The following is an 18,105-nucleotide window of genomic DNA, read 5'->3' as shown; positions in this document are numbered from 1 at the left end:
GTTTCGCAAAGAAAATATAATAATGTTTCGCAATTAAGTAATATATTTGACTTGTATTTTGTGATAACGTTCGTGTTGTGTATAATTAAGCCTGACGAGACGGCTTTGTGTGTGTGTGGTATGTGTGTCAAGACTTGTCCAGTGTTAGAATTCAGCCTTAGACGTTGTTATGTAGCGTGTGTTTGGACGAGCGCGTATCACATACATAAAATATTTTGCAGCGGAATGGAAATGTTTGCATTAAAATCCAGATCTGTCGTGCGTGTGCGTGCGTGCGTGTGTGCGTGTGTGTGTGTGTGTATGTGCGTGTGTGTGTGTGTGTGTGTGTGTGTGTGTGTGTGTGTGTGTGTGGCGAGGGAGCGGGCCCCGCCGTGCATAAATATGCCTACATTACATACCTTCAACTTTAATATCCACTCCTGTTTCCTTTGCCAAGGAAAATGGTTTGCCAAAGTTATCCACAGTGCCGTCGGAGGTGTCAGTCTTTGCCATGGCGCCAGGAAAGGTCTGAATGACTATATTAATTTACACGGGACTTCCTGTAGATGATAAGGCAAGTAGTGGATGTGATCTAGCTAATTTATTAACGCCATTGGGTGTTAGTGAAACGTGGCGCTGGATCCCCGTAGACTTGCACTTCGATTTTTAACTAATCGAAAATGTATTAAAATATTAATAGCGTTTCGGGCAAGTTCCTAATGCCAATTTTCCCTGGAATACGACCCGACAAATCGTTTTACAACCAGGTATCTATTCACTGCTAGGTGGACAGAGGCTAGAGTTAAGGATTGGCGTCCAGTAAATCCTCCCCCGGCCAGGATACGAACCCAGGCCAAAGCGCTTCCGAAGCGCCGAACGAGAGTGGTTTACCACTACGCCACGGAGACTGCTAAATGTTTTCATAGGATTGTTACTCGACTCATTCAGGTGTTCTGGATATTATCATAATGAACCAAACGTTTACCAGTGCAGACTACTGAAGGGAGCCGGTCGGCCGAGCGGACAGCACGCTGGACTTGTGATCCTGTGGTCCTGGGTTCGATCCCAGGCCCCGGCGAGAAACAATGGGCAGAGTTTCTTTCACCCTATGCCCCTGTTACCTAGCAGTAAAATAGGTACCTTAGTGTTAGTCAGCTGTCACGGGCTGCTTCCTGGAGGTGGAGGCCTGGTCGAGGACCGGGCCGCGGGGACACTAAAGCCCCGAAATCATCTCAAGATAACCTCAAGATAACTGATCACATGGTCCTTGAAACACACCATGTTTCTTGAAGCTCTTGAAACACACCATGTTGCTTGAAGCTCTTGAAACACACTATGTTTCTTGAAGCTCTTGAAACACACCATGTTGCTTGAAGCTCTTGAAACACACTATGTTTCTAGAAGCTCTTGAAACACACTATGTTACTTGAAGCTCTTGAAACACACTATGTTTCTAGAAGCTCTTGAAACACACTATGTTACTTGAAGCTCTTGAAACACACTATGTTTCTAGAAGCTCTTGAAACACACTATGTTACTTGAAGCTCTTGAAACACACTATGTTTCTAGAAGCTCTTGAAACACACTATATTTCTTGAAGCTCTTGAAACACACCATATTTCTTGAAGCTCTTGAAACACACCATATTTCTTGAAGCTCTTGAAACACACCATATTTCTTGAAGCTCTTGAAACACACTATATTTCTTGAAGCTCTTGAAACACACTATGTTACTTGAAGCTCCTGAAACACGCCATGTGTCTTGAACCTCTTGAAACACACTATATTTCTTGAAGCTCTTGAAACACACTATGTTACTTGAAGCTCTTGAAACACACTATGTTTCTAGAAGCTCTTGAAACACACCATATTTCTTGAAGCTCTTGAAACACACTATATTTCTTGAAGCTCCTGAAACACACCATGTGTCTTGAACCTCTTGAAACACACTATATTTCTTGAAGCTCTTGAAACACACTATGTTACTTGAAGCTCTTGAAACACACTATGTTTCTAGAAGCTCTTGAAACACACCATATTTCTTGAAGCTCTTGAAACACACCATATTTCTTGAAGCTCTTGAAACACACCATATTTCTTGAAGCTCTTGAAACACACCATATTTCTTGAAGCTCTTGAAACACACCATATTTCTTGAAGCTCCTGAAACACACCATGTGTCTTGAACCTCTTGAAACACACTATATTTCTTGAAGCTCTTGAAACACACTATGTAACCCTTCATATAGTCTGGTATAACTACACCTTGGAACCACACGGCGACCAAGGTAGCTATGTAACAAACTAGGCTGTTGTAAGAATTATCCAGAGTGGTTTATCGACAAAAGAGAATGGGAAGCTGAGCCCGCATGGTGACCTGACCCCCAGGGGAATTCGCGGTGGAAATAACCGACGCTTTGTTCATAGCTGCGTATAATGAATCATCCTATAGTATTCAGTAATTTAGAGAAATTAGCCTTTATTCATTTTGTATTAAAATTGTATTGTATAATAGTACTGGGTACAACATCAAGAGTATTCTAATTATTGAGTTTAAGTCACCATCAGTGACGTCACGAATCAGATCTAACTTGTAAGGCGGAGTGACCGGCGGTCATAGGTCAGCAGGGTTGACAGGTCTACTATTTCTCAAAGTTCAATTATCCATTTTTGGGGGATCGGGAACAGCTTTGCCGTTAGATGTTTGTAATTTAATTTCAGTAAAATAATTCAACCAGTCTGGATCAATTCAGTACAAACAGAGGTTAATTGTTATAACTTAAACCTGGCTAGTAACTTGGTAAAACTTTGACTAGGCGGAAGGATACAATGTTCTGTCTGGGGTAGACCAGACAAGGGAGAGATCAGTGTGGAAACGGGAGCAGCTGGGATAAGAGGTCAAACATCTTACCTCTCCCCAAGACCAGCACAACATCTAGAGCTGGTCGCCCAAGGTATAGTTGCTATTGTTAATTATAGGGATAGTCTTCTCATTTGCCATTCAGGTCAAGTAGGGAGTGTTAAAGTGATAGGGAGTGAACATATTTAGATTTTGTTTTAGTTTTCTTTTAATAAATTAAATTTGTTAATATTTTGCATTTCATTATTTCCATGTGTTTTATGTGTAAACTTGTCCTGGTCACGTGGTCCACACGAGGTAAAGTTGGATTGGGCGCCGATTCTAACATCGAATCGGAATTATCATTACCGTGTAATTTATTCCACACTCAAGTTTCCGAGGTTATAAACTACTAGTGGGGATCAAGCCCCAAGGTTGATTAATTAGCGTGATCGATCCAGACCTCGATCATTGCTCTTGTGTTACTGGTCTGGTGGTGGCAGCGTAGAGGCGACTCTAGGGTTTTGATCAGAGCCTAGGTCACGTCATACTGGGTGTAGAATCCTAAGTCGGTCAATCGTCTTAGGACCACGTGGCGTGGAGTTGGCTTTGGTAAAAGTTTTGGAGTCCCTTGGTAGAGAATAAAAAGTAAGAATACGGGTAGAGGGAGTAGAAGGAAGTGAAGTAGAGAGAGGAACCCGAACCCGTGTTACAATGGTGGCAGCGGTGGGAACCCGAACCCGTGTTACAGCTACATAACTGCAGATATATCTATGTTACAATATTAAAAAAATTGTAACACACGTTTGGATGTGATATAACATCAGACAGAGAGGGACAAAATTACCGCGGACCAAATGTGGAGAAAATAGACAAGGATAGAACGTGAGGGAATAAAAGTGGCAAGGAATAGGTAGGAAATGACATATCCGAGAGAGAGAGAGAGAGAGAGAGAGAGAGAGAGAGAGAGAGAGAGAGAGAGAGAGAGAGAGAGAGAGAGAGAGGTTATTAGAAGTATATTTATAGGAAAATAGAGATATAGAAACCCACAGAAGGAGGCGAAATAAATGTAGGAGAGGTTAAAACATTACACAACCCTTTGGAGACGGTCGTTAATCTTGAATGTGACTGGAAATTGTTGGGAGAGAAGCAGCAGCTCCGTGGTGTAAGGTTCTTGTGGTGCTCCATCATCTGGTTAAAGTTTGGCGGAGGATATATATTGTTACTGAGGGGGGGGGGTATGTAGGATGGAAGGAAGGAGAGTGTGAGAGAGAGAGAGAGAGAGAGAGAGAGAGAGAGAGAGAGAGAGAGAGAGAGAGAGAGAGAGAGAGAGAGCGAGAGCGTGCGTGGATATCACTTTTTTCAGGGATGGTTTAATTCCCTGACTGACAAACGCATAATATTTCATAAGGTTTCTCCACACTAGAATTTCAAATTGCTATACGGAGCTCGCTAGACTCATTTACCTCTAGTTTCCCCTGGACCTTCATTAATATAATCTGACACTAGGTAATTTATCCACCTTTAAAATCATCTCATATTCCAGTACCTGAAGCCTTAATTAATTACGATGTCTTAGGCCAGACTTCGAAATGAGCTAAGGTAGGATAACGGCTTTTTTTCTTTTAAAACATGGCGGGAATTTTCAAAGTAAGTTTGTAGTTGGTCAAGAGGAGGAGGTGGTGAGAGCGGGGGACCGAAGACCGCAAGGAGGAAGGTAGAGAGGATGAGAGAGGAACAGGAGGAATGGTCTCCCTTCCTCTACAGGTATGGTCTCCCTCCCTCTACAGGTATGGTCTCCCTCCCTCTACAGGTATGGTCTCCCTCCCTCTACAGGTATGCCCTCTCTCCCTCCCTCCCTCTACAGGTATGGTCTCCCTCCCTCTACAGGTATGCCCTCCCTCCCTCTACAGGTATGCCCTCCCTCCCTCTACAGGTATGCCCTCTCTCCCTCTCCAGGTATGCCGTCCCTCCCTCCCTCTACAGGTATGCCCTCCCTCCCTCTACAGGTATGCCCTCCCTCCCTCCCTCTACAGGTATGGTCTTCCTCCCTCTACAGGTATGCCCTCTCTCCCTCCCTCTACAGGTATGGTCTCCCTCCCTCTACAGGTATGCCCTCCCTCCCTCTACAGGTATGCCCTCCCTCCCTCTACAGGTATGCCCTCTCTCCCTCTCCAGGTATGCCGTCCCTCCCTCCCTCTACAGGTATGCCCTCCCTCCCTCCCTCTACAGGTATGGTCTCCCTCCCTCTACAGGTATGCCCTCTCTCCCTCCCTCCCTCTACAGGTATGGTCTCCCTCCCTCTACAGGTATGCCCTCCCTCCATCTACAGGTATGCCCTCCCTCTACAGGTATGCCCTCTCTCCCTCTCCAGGTATGCCGTCCCTCCCTCCCTCTACAGGTATGCCCTCCCTCCCTATACAGGTATGCCCTCCATCCCTCCCTCTCCAGGTATGCCCTCCCTCCCTCTACAGGTATGCCCTCCCTCTACAGGTATGCCCTCCCTCCCTCTACAGGTATGCCCTCTCTCCCTCTCCAGGTATGCCCTCCCTCCCTCCCTCTACAGGTATGCCCTCCCTCCCTCTACAGGTATGCCCTCCATCCCTCCCTCCAGGTATGCCCTCCATCCCTCCCTCTCCAGGTATGCCCTCCCTCTCTAGGTATGCCCTCCCTCCCTCTGCAGGTATGCCCTCCCTCCCTCCCTCTCCAGGTATGCCCTCCCTCTCTAGGTATGCCCTCCCTCCCTCTACAGGTATGCCCTCCCTCCCTCTCCAGGTATGCCCTCCCTCTCCAGGTATGCCCTCCCTCCCTCTCCAGGTATGCCCTCCCTCTAGGTATGCCCTCCCTCCCTCCCTCTACAGGTATGGTCTCCCTCCCTCCCTCTACAGGTATGCCCTCCCTCCCTCTACAGGTATGCCTTCCCTCCCTCCCTCTACAGGTATGCCCTCCCTCCCTCCCTCTACAGGTATGCCCTCCCTCCCTCTACAGGTATGCCGCCCTCCCTCCCTCTCCAGGTATGCCCTCCCTCCCTCTACAGGTATGCCTTCCCTCCCTCCTTCTACAGGTATGCCCTCCCACCTTCTACAGGTATGCCGTCCCTCCCTCCCTCTCCAGGTATGCAGGTGGCAACTCTCACTTAAGGTTGACAAGTAGGGGCGTGAGTGTGGACCAAGGAAATGTCTAGTGTGACGATACTTGTGAGAAAGAACACGGCTGTTGGTTTAACTGTCGTGTTGGCCTAATGGCCTCGTTATTCTCACCTGGGGACGCCGTCTGTGACACCTGTTAACTGAGCTCGTACACCTCTGTTTTATTGGTGCCTTTACTGTCTCTGGCTCCTATTGTTTCTTCTGTTACTGCTCCTGTTTAGTGACACTGTTAACGGCGATATATATATATATATATATATATATATATATATATATATATATATATATATATATATCGCCGTTATATATATCGTATATATCGCCGTTGACGCAATATATATATATATATATATATATATATATATATATATATATATATATATATATATATATATATATATATATATATATATTGCGTCAAGAGGTAATTGCATATAGCATTAAGACGTGAACCGGATATTGCAAGAGTTGCTTACAGCTTTGACTCATTGCGTCACCAATGACGCGCTTTTGAGTTATTAACAACATTTGTTGTTAATCCTGTTGTTGAAGTTCGTTACTGTTAGCCGTTATGGTATTGTAACAGGAGCCTCCTCTACCGTTAACCCCTTGTTCTTACGTGTGTTACCCCTGTTAGATTGGTCCTGTTCTTACGTGGGATCCTGTAAGATTGGTCCTGTTCATATGTGGGATCCTGTAAGATTGGACCTGTTCTTATGTGGGATCCTGTAAGATTGGTCCTCTTCTTATGTGTCACCCTGTAAGATTGGTCCTGTTCTTATGTGGGATCCTGTAAGATTGGTCCTCTTCTTATGTAGGATCCTGTAAGATTGGTCCTCTTCTTATGTGGGATCCTGTAAGATTGGTCCTCTTCTTATGTGGGATCCTGTAAGATTGGTCCTCTTCTTATGTGTGATCCTGTAAGATTGGTCCTCTTCTTATGTGTGATCCTGTAAGATTGGACCTGTTCTTATGTGTGATCCTGTAAGATTGGACCTGTTCTTATGTGTGATCCTGTAAGATTGGTCCTCTTCTTATGTGTGATCCTGTAAGATTGGACCTGTTCTTATGTGTGATCTTGTAAGATTGGACCTGTTCTTATGTGTGATCCTGTAAGATTGGACCTGTTCTTATGTGTGATCCTGTAAGATTGGACCTGTTCTTATGTGTGATCTTGTAAGATTGCACCTGTTCTTATGTGGGATCCTGTAAGATTGGTCCTGTTCTTATGTGGGATCTTGTAAGATTGGTCCTCTTCTTATGTGTGATCCTGTAAGATTGGACCTGTTCTTATGTGTGATCCTGTAAGATTGGACCTGTTCTTATGTGGGATCCTGCAAGATTGGTCCTCTTCTTATGTGTGATCCTGTAAGATTGGACCTGTTCTTATGTGGGATCCTGTAAGATTGGTCCTGTTCTTATGTGGGACCCTGTAAGATTGGACCTGTTCTTACGTGGGACCCTGTAAGATTGGACCTGTTCTTACGTGGGATCCTGTAAGATTGGATATGTTCTTATGTGGGATCCTGCAAGATTGGACCTGTTCTTATGTGGGATCCTGTAAGATTGGACCTGTTCTTACGTGGGATCCTGTAAGATTGGACCTGTTCTTACGTGGGATCCTGTAAGATTGGACCTGTTCTTATGTGGGACCCTGTAAGATTGGACCTGTTCTTATGTGGGATCCTGTAAGATTGGTCCTGTTCTTATGTGGGACCCAGTAAGATTGGACCTGTTCTTACGTGGGACCCTGTAAGATTGGTCCTCTTCTTATGTGTGATCCTGTAAGATTGGACCTGTTCTTACGTGGGATCCTGTAAGATTGGATATGTTCTTATGTGGGATCCTGCAAGATTGGACCTGTTCTTATGTGGGATCCTGTAAGATTGGACCTGTTCTTACGCCGGATCCTGTAAGATTGGACCTGTTCTTACGTGGGATCCTGTAAGATTGGACCTGTTCTTATGTGGGATCCTGCAAGATTGGACCTGTTCTTATGTGGGATCCTGCAAGATTGGACCTGTTCTTATGTGGGATCCTGTAAGATTGGACCTGTTCTTACGTGGGATCCTGTAAGATTGGACCTGTTCTTACGTGGGATCCTGTAAGATTGGACCTGTTCTTATGTGGGATCCTGTAAGATTGGACTTGTTCTTATGTGGGATCCTGTAAGATTGGACCTGTTCTTATATGGGATCCTGTAAGATTGGACCTGTTCTTATGTGGGATCCTGTAAGATTGGACCTGTTCTTACGTGGGATCCTGTAAGATTGGTCCTGTTCTTATGTGTGATCCTGTAAGATTGGTTCTGTTCTTATGTGGGATCCTGTAAGATTGGACCTGTTCTTACGTGTGACCCTGTAAGATCAACCATGTTCTTACGTGTTACCCTGTAAGATCAACCCAATAATCTTACGTTTTACCCTGTAAGATCAATCCCCCATCCCAGTAACTTGCAGGTGACCTTGTAAAATCAAGCTAATGTTGCTTCTGTGGACTTAACAACACGAAAGCAATAACAGGTAGTCCTATTTCTTGCAAGATCATGTCCTATAATTGCCAACACCTGCCCTGTTTATGTCAAGATCATGTCCTATCATTGCCAACACCTGCCCTGTTTATGTCAAGATCATGTCCTATCATTGCCAACACCTGCCCTGTTTATGTCAAGATCATGTCCTATCATTGCCAACACCTGCCCTGTTTATGTCAAGATCATGTCCTATCATTGCCAACACCTGCCCTGTTTATGTCAAGATCATGTCTTATCATTGCCAACACCTGCCCTGTTTATGTCAAGATCATGTCTCATCATTGCCAACACCTGCCCTGTTTATGTCAAGATCATGTCTTATCATTGCCAACACCTGCCCTGTTTATGTCAAGATCATGTCTTATCATTGCCAACACCTGCCCTGTTTATGTCAAGATCATGTCCTATCATTGCCAACACCTGCCCTGTTTATGTCAAGATCATGTCTTATCATTGCCAACACCTGCCCTGTTTATGTCAAGATCATGTCTCATCATTACCAACACCTGCCCTGTTTATGTCAAGATCATGTCTCATCATTGCCAACACCTGCCCTGTTTATGTCAAGATCATGTCTTATCATTGCTAACACCTGCCCTGTTTATGTCAAGATCATGTCTTATCATTGCCAACACCTGCCCTGTTTATGTCAAGATCATGTCTTATCATTGCCAACACCTGCCCTGTTTATGTCAAGACCATGTCTCATCATTACAAACACCTGCCCTGTTTATGTCAAGATCATGTCTCATCATTGCCAACACCTGCCCTGTTTATGTCAAGATCATGTCTCATCATTACAAACACCTGCCCTGTTTATGTCAAGATCATGTCTTATCATTGCCAACACCTGCCCTGTTTATGTCAAGATCATGTCTTATCATTGCCAACACCTGCCCTGTTTATGTCAAGATCATGTCTTATCATTGCCAACACCTGCCCTGTTTATGTCAAGATCATGTCTTATCATTGCCAACACCTGCCCTGTTTATGTCAAGATCATGTCTTATAATTACAAACACCTGCCCTATTTATGTCAAGATCATGTCTCATCATTGCCAACACCTGCCCTGTTTATGTCAAGATCATGTCTCATCATTACAAACACCTGTCCTGTATATGTCAAGATCATGTCTTATAATTACAAACACCTGCCCTGTTTATGTCAAGATCATGTCTCATCATTGCCAACACCTGCCCTGTTTATGTCAAGATCATGTCTCATCATTACAAACACCTGCCCTGTATATGTCAAGATCATGTCTTATAATTACAAACACCTGCCCTGTTTATGTCAAGATCATGTCTCATCATTGCCAACACCTGGCCTGTTTATGTCAAGATCATGTCTTATCATTACAAACACCTGCCCTGTTTATGTCAAGATCATGTCTTATCATTGCCAACACCTGCCCTGTTTATGTCAAGATCATGTCTTATCATTGCCAACACCTGCCCTGTTTATGTCAAGATCATGTCTTATCATTGCCAACACCTGCCCTGTTTATGTCAAGATCATGTCTTATCATTCCAAACACCTTCCCTGTTTATGTCAAGATCATGTCTTATCATTGCAAACACCTGCCCTGTTTATGTCAAGATCATGTCTCATCATTACAAACACCTTCCCTGTTTATGTCAAGATCATGTCTCATCATTGCCAACACCTGCCCTGTTTATGTCAAGATCATGTCTTATCATTACAAACACCTGCCCTGTTTATGTCAAGATCATGTCTCATCATTACAAACACCTGCCCTGTTTATGTCAAGATCATGTCTCATCATTGCCAACACCTGCCCTGTATATGTCAAGATCATGTCTTATCATTGCAAACACCTGCCCTATTTATTGTAAGATTATTACAAACACCTGTTCTTGTAATTATACGCAATTACACGCACTAGTTCTTGCATATAATCTCGCCTACATCAGTTCTTGTAAGTACCATTATTGGCTGTGTTTGTTCTATCTACCTAGTATCTATCCAAGGTTCTATCTAGTATCTACCCCACAAAGGGGGGGGGGGTAAATATAGCCTAAGCTACTCTATTCCTTTGAGATGTATTTCTTTCTTATCTCAATCAATATACTTGAACTTGTATTTGTTCTTGCAAGTGAACAAATCTCACCTGGGCGTCATTAGGTGTAATTGTTATTTGCGGGTTCTAAATTAACCTGCCGTCAGCACTCTTGACTTCCAGCTGTCAACACCTGTTGCACATATCTGTCACTCTCTCACTGGGTGATGGGGGTGGGGTGGGGGGAGGTACCGGCTCTGTTTACACACCTGACTTGTCTGTCACCTCAGTGGTGTGAGAGGATGGTGGTGGTGGTAGTTGTGGTAGATGAGGTTGGTGAGGGTGGTATTGTGGTGGTTGTGGTAATAATGACGGTGGTGAATTGTGATGGGTTGTGGTAGGGTTGGTGTGGGGAGAGGGGGTTGAGGGGGGGGGGATCAGCCCGTCCTCCTAAGGTTTCACAACGTCAAGAAAAAGGTCAATTTAAAGTAGTCTCTACGAACCTCCCAGAGGACCCAAAACAGAAAACGGGACAGGACGTCACTTTCGCCAGCCGCTTCCATGGTCTAGTACGACATATTTTGGCCGTAGGTAACGCATACGAGCGAAACACGACGTTCTTTGTAGGGGGAGAGGGGGGGGGTTGGAAGATGGGGGGGGGGAAGCAACATTAGCTATGGCTCGCAAGTTATTGGTCGTGTCGAGGGACAGACAGATGGATACAGAGAGAGAGAGAGAGAGAGAGAGAGAAGCACGAGGATCCAGTCTGATCCGGTTTCAACAACCGAGGCTTGCATGTTAATAAAAAAAGCAAATATCATACCTGTGTGGATGATGGTGTGAGTTGACAAGTGACTTGACAGGTGACTTGACAGGTGATGATGCCACTAGAGTCCTTGTTAGGAGCGTCTCCTCCTGCTCCCTTCTCCTCCTCCCATGCTCACACACACACACACTGGTGTCTGCCATTACGACCTGTGAGTGTGCTCAGTCTTGGACTCAACACGTCCTCCACGGCTACACGGAGCGCATACCAACACCCGGATCTTCTCTCCTGAACCGTGTAATTGAAGACAGTATTTCTCAAAACACAAATAATTTAATGAACCGCTGTATACTTGTAGGTTAGCTGATTTGGCTAGGTTGGTATACGTGTGTATAAGTGGTAATGTATCAAGGACCTTAAGAGAATTGACAGAACTAAGTTACGACGACAGGTTATCCTCGGAACCTTAGAGGATATTAACACCAACTCGGAAGACTTTTGAGAGAGAAATTGACAGCATGCCCAAGCACTCAGCTCCTGGTCCTGTCTCCTGGACCTCAATATCCATGAGGAAATGTAAAGTACCAGTAGCGCGAGCGTTCAGTTTAATATGAGTCAAGAGCCTGGATACAGGTGAGATACCAGTAGCATTTAAATCAGCAGATATAGCTCAACCTTAGAGGAGAGAAGGAAGAGAGAGGACATGATTACAACATGCAAGATACTGAAAGGAATGTGTAATTTGGTCGAGAACAGCTTTTCTTTATAATGGTAAAACATTGGAAGATTTACGTAAATGGAATTGGAAAGTAAATGAGCTGAAGAAGCCAAAGGAAATAGTCTCACCCTGTTTGGGTGGTCAGCAAGTGAAGTACAGGGCAAGAAGTGGTGGAAGCCACCTCCATACATGACAAACCTCTGTATACCGGTATAATTAATACACACACACACCAGGTGCAACACTGGTTGAACCAGACGTTGGGTTAGAGTGTATTAACTGAGGTTAGGCTGTGTTAGACTCGGTTTGGTTGAGTTGGGTTAGGGTAAATTAAGGTTAGGTTAGGTTAGGGCAAAGTTAGGTCAGTGTAAGGTTAGGTTAGTGCGAGGCTGAGTTTGAGGTATAGTTAGATTTTGATTCATGTTGGCGAACCATTTTGTGCATAAAGTTACTTGCATCCATCTCAGAAAGGTTAATGTGACTTATCTGCAATTTGCTCAAAATTGCACAGATTTAAACAGGGAGTGAAGACTACTTAAACAACTCATTATGAGGACTTAAATGTTCAAACTAAACCATTACCCCAGACCTCCAACATAGTGAGGATAAGCTCAGTCCTTGTTGAGCATATTGAGTAAATGACTCGAGTTGCACAATAGTCCACACCTGAGGACGATTGCGTTTGCATCACTGGCCTCTGTCATCATAGTCCACACCTGAGGACGATTGCGTTTGCATCACTGGCCTCTGTCATCATAGTCCACACCTGAGGACGATTGCGTTTGCATCACTGGCCTCTGTCATCATAGTCCACACCTGAGGACGATTGCGTTTGCATCACTGGCCTCTGTCATCATAGTCCACACCTGAGGACGATTGCGTTTGCATCACTGGCCTCTGTCATCATAGTCCACACCTGAGGACGATTGCGTTTGCATCACTGGCCTCTGTCATCATAGTCCACACCTGAGGACGATTGCGTTTGCATCACTGGCCTCTGTCATCATAGTCCACACCTGAGGACGATTGCGTTTGCATCACTGGCCTCTGTCATCATAGTCCACACCTGAGGACGATTGCGTTTGCATCACTGGCCTCTGTCATCATAGTCCACACCTGAGGACGATTGCGTTTGCATCACTGGCCTCTGTCATCATAGTCCACACCTGAGGACGATTGCGTTTGCATCACTGGCCTCTGTCATCATAGTCCACACCTGAGGACGATTGCGTTTGCATCACTGGCCTCTGTCATCATAGTCCACACCTGAGGACGATTGCGTTTGCATCACTGACCTCTGTCATCATAGTCCACACCTGAGGACGATTGCGTTTGCATCACTGACCTCTGTCATCATAGTCCACACCTGAGGACGATTGCGTTTGCATCACTGGCCTCTGTCATCATAGTCCACACCTGAGGACGATTGCGTTTGCATCACTGGCCTCTGTCATCATAGTCCACACCTGAGGACGATTGCGTTTGCATCACTGGCCTCTGTCATCATAGTCCACACCTGAGGACGATTGCGTTTGCATCACTGGCCTCTGTCATCATAGTCCACACCTGAGGACGATTGCGTTTGCATCACTGGCCTCTGTCATCATAGTCCACACCTGAGGACGATTGCGTTTGCATCACTGGCCTCTGTCATCATAGTCCACACCTGAGGACGATTGCGTTTGCATCACTGGCCTCTGTCATCATAGTCCACACCTGAGGACGATTGCGTTTGCATCACTGGCCTCTGTCATCATAGTCCACACCTGAGGACGATTGCGTTTGCATCACTGGCCTCTGTCATCATAGTCCACACCTGAGGACGATTGCGTTTGCATCACTGGCCTCTGTCATCATAGTCCACACCTGAGGACGATTGCGTTTGCATCACTGACCTCTGTCATCCAACAACCCGTTCTCGCAAATTTAATACGTCAATATTGACTTATTAGTTGCGTGCATAGGTGACATACTTAACATAATAGTTTCCCTTGAAAAGCTTCATAGAAAACACCGACCTTACCTAACCTACTTAGTATGTTAAAAAAGCATCTTATAGCTTCGTAATTACAATTGTTACTTAACCTATTATAGGTATAGGTTAGGTAATAATTGTAATTACGAAGCAATAAGATGCTTATCTTAACATACTAAGTAGGTTAGGTAAGGTCGGTGTTTTATATGAAGCTTTTCAAGGGAAACTATTATGTTAAGTATGTCACCTATGCACATATTTAATAAGTCAATATTGACTTATTAAATTTGCGAGAACGGGTTGCATTCAATTACTTTGTCAATCGTCGGGAAATTACATGAAGGCGATGAGTCACAATAACGCGGCTGAAGTAAGTTGACCAGACCACACACTAGAAGGTGAAGGGACGACGACGTTTCGGTCCGTCCTGGACCATTCTCAAGTCGATTCGAATCATTCTCAATCGACTTGAGAACGGTCCAGGACGGACCGAAACGTCGTCGTCCCTTCACCTTCTAGTGTGTGGTCTGGTGAAATTACACGAAGCTACATGTGTAAGTACCATTTGTGCTCATTTTTTAAAGCACCGATTAATAAATGTTTTATAACATAGATTAACGAAGGGACCTTTATGTTTGAGACAATATTCTTAACGTAATTGAATGAGTAGATAACGATAAAGATTGTTTTATACCTAGTCTTGAGTAAGACGTTTAATCTAGTTGGTAGATGATGGTGATAACTATGACAGAGGTATATGTGGCCCTGCGGGCCGCTCCAAGCAACAGCCTGGTGGACCAAACTCTCACAAGTCAAGCCTGGCCTCGGGCCGGGCTTGGGGAGTAGAAGAACTCCCAGAACCCCATCAACCAGGAGGGAGATGAACCACTACAGTATATATAGTACAGAATATATACTATACTGGTTCAATGTCCTGGTTATACCACAAGAGGCTATACCACAAGAGGCTATACCACAAGAGGCTATACCACAAGAGGCTATACCACAAGAGAGAACCAGCCTAAATATAATCAACTCAATGTGGAGACTTTCACAAGTGGAGTCCCTCAGGGCTCTGTTCTGGGGCCTTTATTGTTTTCGTATATATAAATGATTTAGGGATAAATATTAAAATTTAGAAATCAAATTGTAAAAATAATCATTGATTCGTGATTAGTAGGGATCTAGTAGCAAGAAGACGATGTATAGATGCTTGTATTGGGGGTCAGTAAATTACTAGAAGCGCTTTTAACGTAGGTCTTAGTATAGAAATTCTTTAAATCTTTAGCTTGCGAGACTCGGTTATAGAGTACAGTTTTGAACACAGAACTGTATAATGGAGATACAGTTTCTTTATAAAGTCGAAAAAAAGTGGTTGACTAAATTAATCCCAGGTATTAGGAGGCTCTCTTCGGAAGAGAAACTACAAAAAATAGAATTGACACTATTAGATATAAGTTGAGTAAGAAGGGCATTCAACTCGAGTGTTTTCGTGCATGAATATTCAGCCCGTGTACTCATTGATGCATATTCAATTCGAGTGTATTCATCGATGAATGATTTTACAAGCCGGGGAATACATGTACAGGCCTCTCAAAATATCACCTGAAGTTAGAGGTGGCCTCGGGCCGTCGAGCCTGGCCTCGGGCCGTCGAGCCTGGCCTCGGGCCGTCGAGCCTGGCCTCGGGCCGTCGAGCCTGGCCTCGGGCCGTCGAGCCTGGCTTGGGGAGTAGAAGAACTCCCAGAACCCCATCAAGCGGGTATCAAGCAGTGGACAAAATAATGGGTGTAAATAGGAGAAGTTTATAGTTGGTAAAGAAAATAAAATCGACACTGATTTGGAAATAGATTTGTCGATCTGTGGAACAAGTTACCCACTAAATTGTGGATTACAACTGATTGGGGACAATCAAAGCAAAGGTTGGATATGGAGATGATTGGGAGTGATTAGAGAGGTGATAGTTCCTCTGTATTTATGTCTGTGTTTAGAGTTCGATGTTTATCAAGTGTTTGATTTAAAACTCGAACGACTAGCACGTGTTTAGTTTTATTTACCCTTACACAGGTGTTTGAATTGCGTTTAGATTCGGGCTTTTAAGTGTTTTAACGCGAGTTTATTATCTTATGAGGTTTAATGCTTCATATATATGTTCATTGGGTTTTATTTTTTGCAGTCTTGCCTGAAAGTTTTCAAAAGTCCATTTTTTTGTGAGTTTTTTTTGTTTGTTTTGGGGCTAGCAAGTTTGATGTGAGCGCGAGGAGTTGAGTGCTCCAAGTGCGCTCAATGGTTACTATTCCCCCACGACTTGCCGTCACTACTTGCGTATTCGCTCGCGATCTCTATTGATATTTCAACACGGGAGTAATGTGCCCAGGTTTGGGTACGTTATGTGGCTTGTGATTGGGAGGTAAAACCGTGTCGGTCAGTACTCGGTGGGGGTCGAACCTGTCCAAATGTACTGCTTTCTTCATGTCACTCAGTGTCCTACTTATAGAACGATATGGAAGTCGATGCAAGGGGATTCAGACGCGGTTTAAGGTGTTTAAGTGTACGATTTTGAGTGTTTTAAGAGTGTAAGATCGTTTGGAACACGGCACTATTGAATGGCCATCCGCACTAGCACACTGACGGCAGAGTACTAGGAGGGGGGCGGTGTAGGCCGTGGTTGAGAGCGCCACGCCCCCTTGCCTCTCATTGGCCAGGAGAGCAGGCCACGCCCCCCTACCAGGGGGGTGAGCCGCCCCCCTCTCTCTGGGGGTGCGCGGGTGGGGGGCCCCGCTGGGAACGCCTGACACGCCAGCAGTGCCTCCTGTGTCCGCTGCTGTGGAGACGTGTCCTCCTCCAGCCACGGTTTGCCGTCTCCGTGTCCTCACTCCCTCACCCATATACCCTCATAACTTGACTCATACCTCCACCTTCAGAACTACTCACTCTCGTGGCTACATCCTCATAACGACTCTCATATGAAGGTCTCTTCCCCCCACCACCTCATAACTTCACACGTCTGTTGCCCTCATAATTACAGCTTCACACGCATACCAACACCCTCACACCACCTCACTCCCCTCTTCCACACGCGCGTGCGGAACACTCAACCATTCTCCACCACGCTATCATCAGTAGTCCTCGCCGTGCTGACCAATTGCCGTGTTAAATATAAATTTGATGCTCCACCAATATATATATATATATATATATATATATATATATATATATATATATATATATATATATATATATATAACACCTGTGGGGTGGTGTGTGTACTATACGCCGGTTTTGCGACGTGTACGTCACTGTACGGACGTTTTGCGACGTGTACGTCACTGTACGGACGTTTTGCGGTGTGTAGTACGTCTTGGAAGAGCGAGGCGTTTCACCTGCGTAGCTGTGACCAACAGTGACGCGGGTTGTCGTATTAAACTGTGGCTAAGACAACCACTGGATGTGACGTACCATCCTAGTGTATGTCTAAGCATTCCCCCCTGGTTGTGTGTGCGTGTCCCGCCTGGTGCAGATTGCGTGCGTGTGCGTGCGTGTCGGAAGTCTGCAAGGCGGGATAGGGGAGGCTATGTACCCCCTACAGTGTAGGGACGGCGTTGATGGGAGGACAGTGTGAGGGAGGATAGGAGGGTAGACCGCCAGAATATGGAAGGGGAAGAAGAGAGGACGAAGACTAAGCAGCGACAGCAGGATGAGGTTGGTGGTGTGAGGAAGGGGGTGAGGGAAGGGGGGAGGGAGGGAACGGCTGATGAGAGAGGGGGAGGGGGGGGGACGTGGAGGGGATGGGGGGGAGGAGGGGAGGGAGGTTGCTTGCGTGTTGGAGACGTTCGGCTTCCTGACCTTGGCCTATCTACGTATATTAAGACGCAACGCAAGAACACGAGAATACACACACACACACACACACACACACACACACACACACACACACACACACACACTCACAGAGCCCAGTAGACTCGGGAATCTGTACACCAGTTGATTGACAGTTGAGAGGCGGGACCAAAGAGCCAGAGCTCAACCCCCACAAGCACAAATAGGTGAATACACACACACACACACATACACACAATGTGTGTTTGTCATTGTCAATGTTTGCGATGACGCAAAACTAATGAGAA

The 18,105-nt window shown here is 45.1% G+C and overlaps 1 protein-coding gene and 1 long non-coding RNA gene across 15 annotated transcripts in view; one reads left to right on the top strand and one right to left on the bottom strand.

Annotated features, from left to right (window-relative positions):
* Positions 1–16,611, bottom strand: part of LOC138359858 (uncharacterized) — a 118,204-nt gene extending 101,593 nt beyond the window's left edge. Inside the window, exons 1-2 of one of the 3 annotated variants that reach the window (XR_011226088.1) lie at positions 16,579–16,611; positions 11,345–11,575 (exon numbers count right to left, since the gene is read on the bottom strand). This is a non-coding gene — a long non-coding RNA (uncharacterized lncRNA). Of the gene's footprint in view, positions 1–11,344; positions 12,841–16,469 lie in introns of those variants that run through there. The other 2 variants (XR_011226087.1, XR_011226086.1) reach the window with 2 other exon arrangements.
* The window catches only part of LOC123746870 (adenosylhomocysteinase-like 1), a 306,477-nt gene that overhangs the window by 185,297 nt on the left and 103,075 nt on the right, over positions 1–18,105 (top strand). The window contains exon 1 of one of the 12 annotated variants that reach the window (XM_069319584.1): positions 16,761–16,831. The exons of the other annotated variants lie outside the window; for them this stretch is intronic. The gene's annotated coding sequence lies outside the window, so the exon portion shown is untranslated. Of the gene's footprint in view, positions 1–16,760; positions 16,832–18,105 lie in introns of those variants that run through there. 12 annotated transcript variants of the gene reach the window in all.

The sequence above is a fragment of the Procambarus clarkii genome, chromosome 93 (assembly GCF_040958095.1).
Source record: "Procambarus clarkii isolate CNS0578487 chromosome 93, FALCON_Pclarkii_2.0, whole genome shotgun sequence".
In the NCBI taxonomy this organism is placed as follows: Eukaryota; Metazoa; Arthropoda; class Malacostraca; order Decapoda; family Cambaridae; genus Procambarus; species Procambarus clarkii.
Note: the sequence above shows the minus strand (reverse complement) of the source record. Positions and strands in the feature narration are given on the sequence as shown.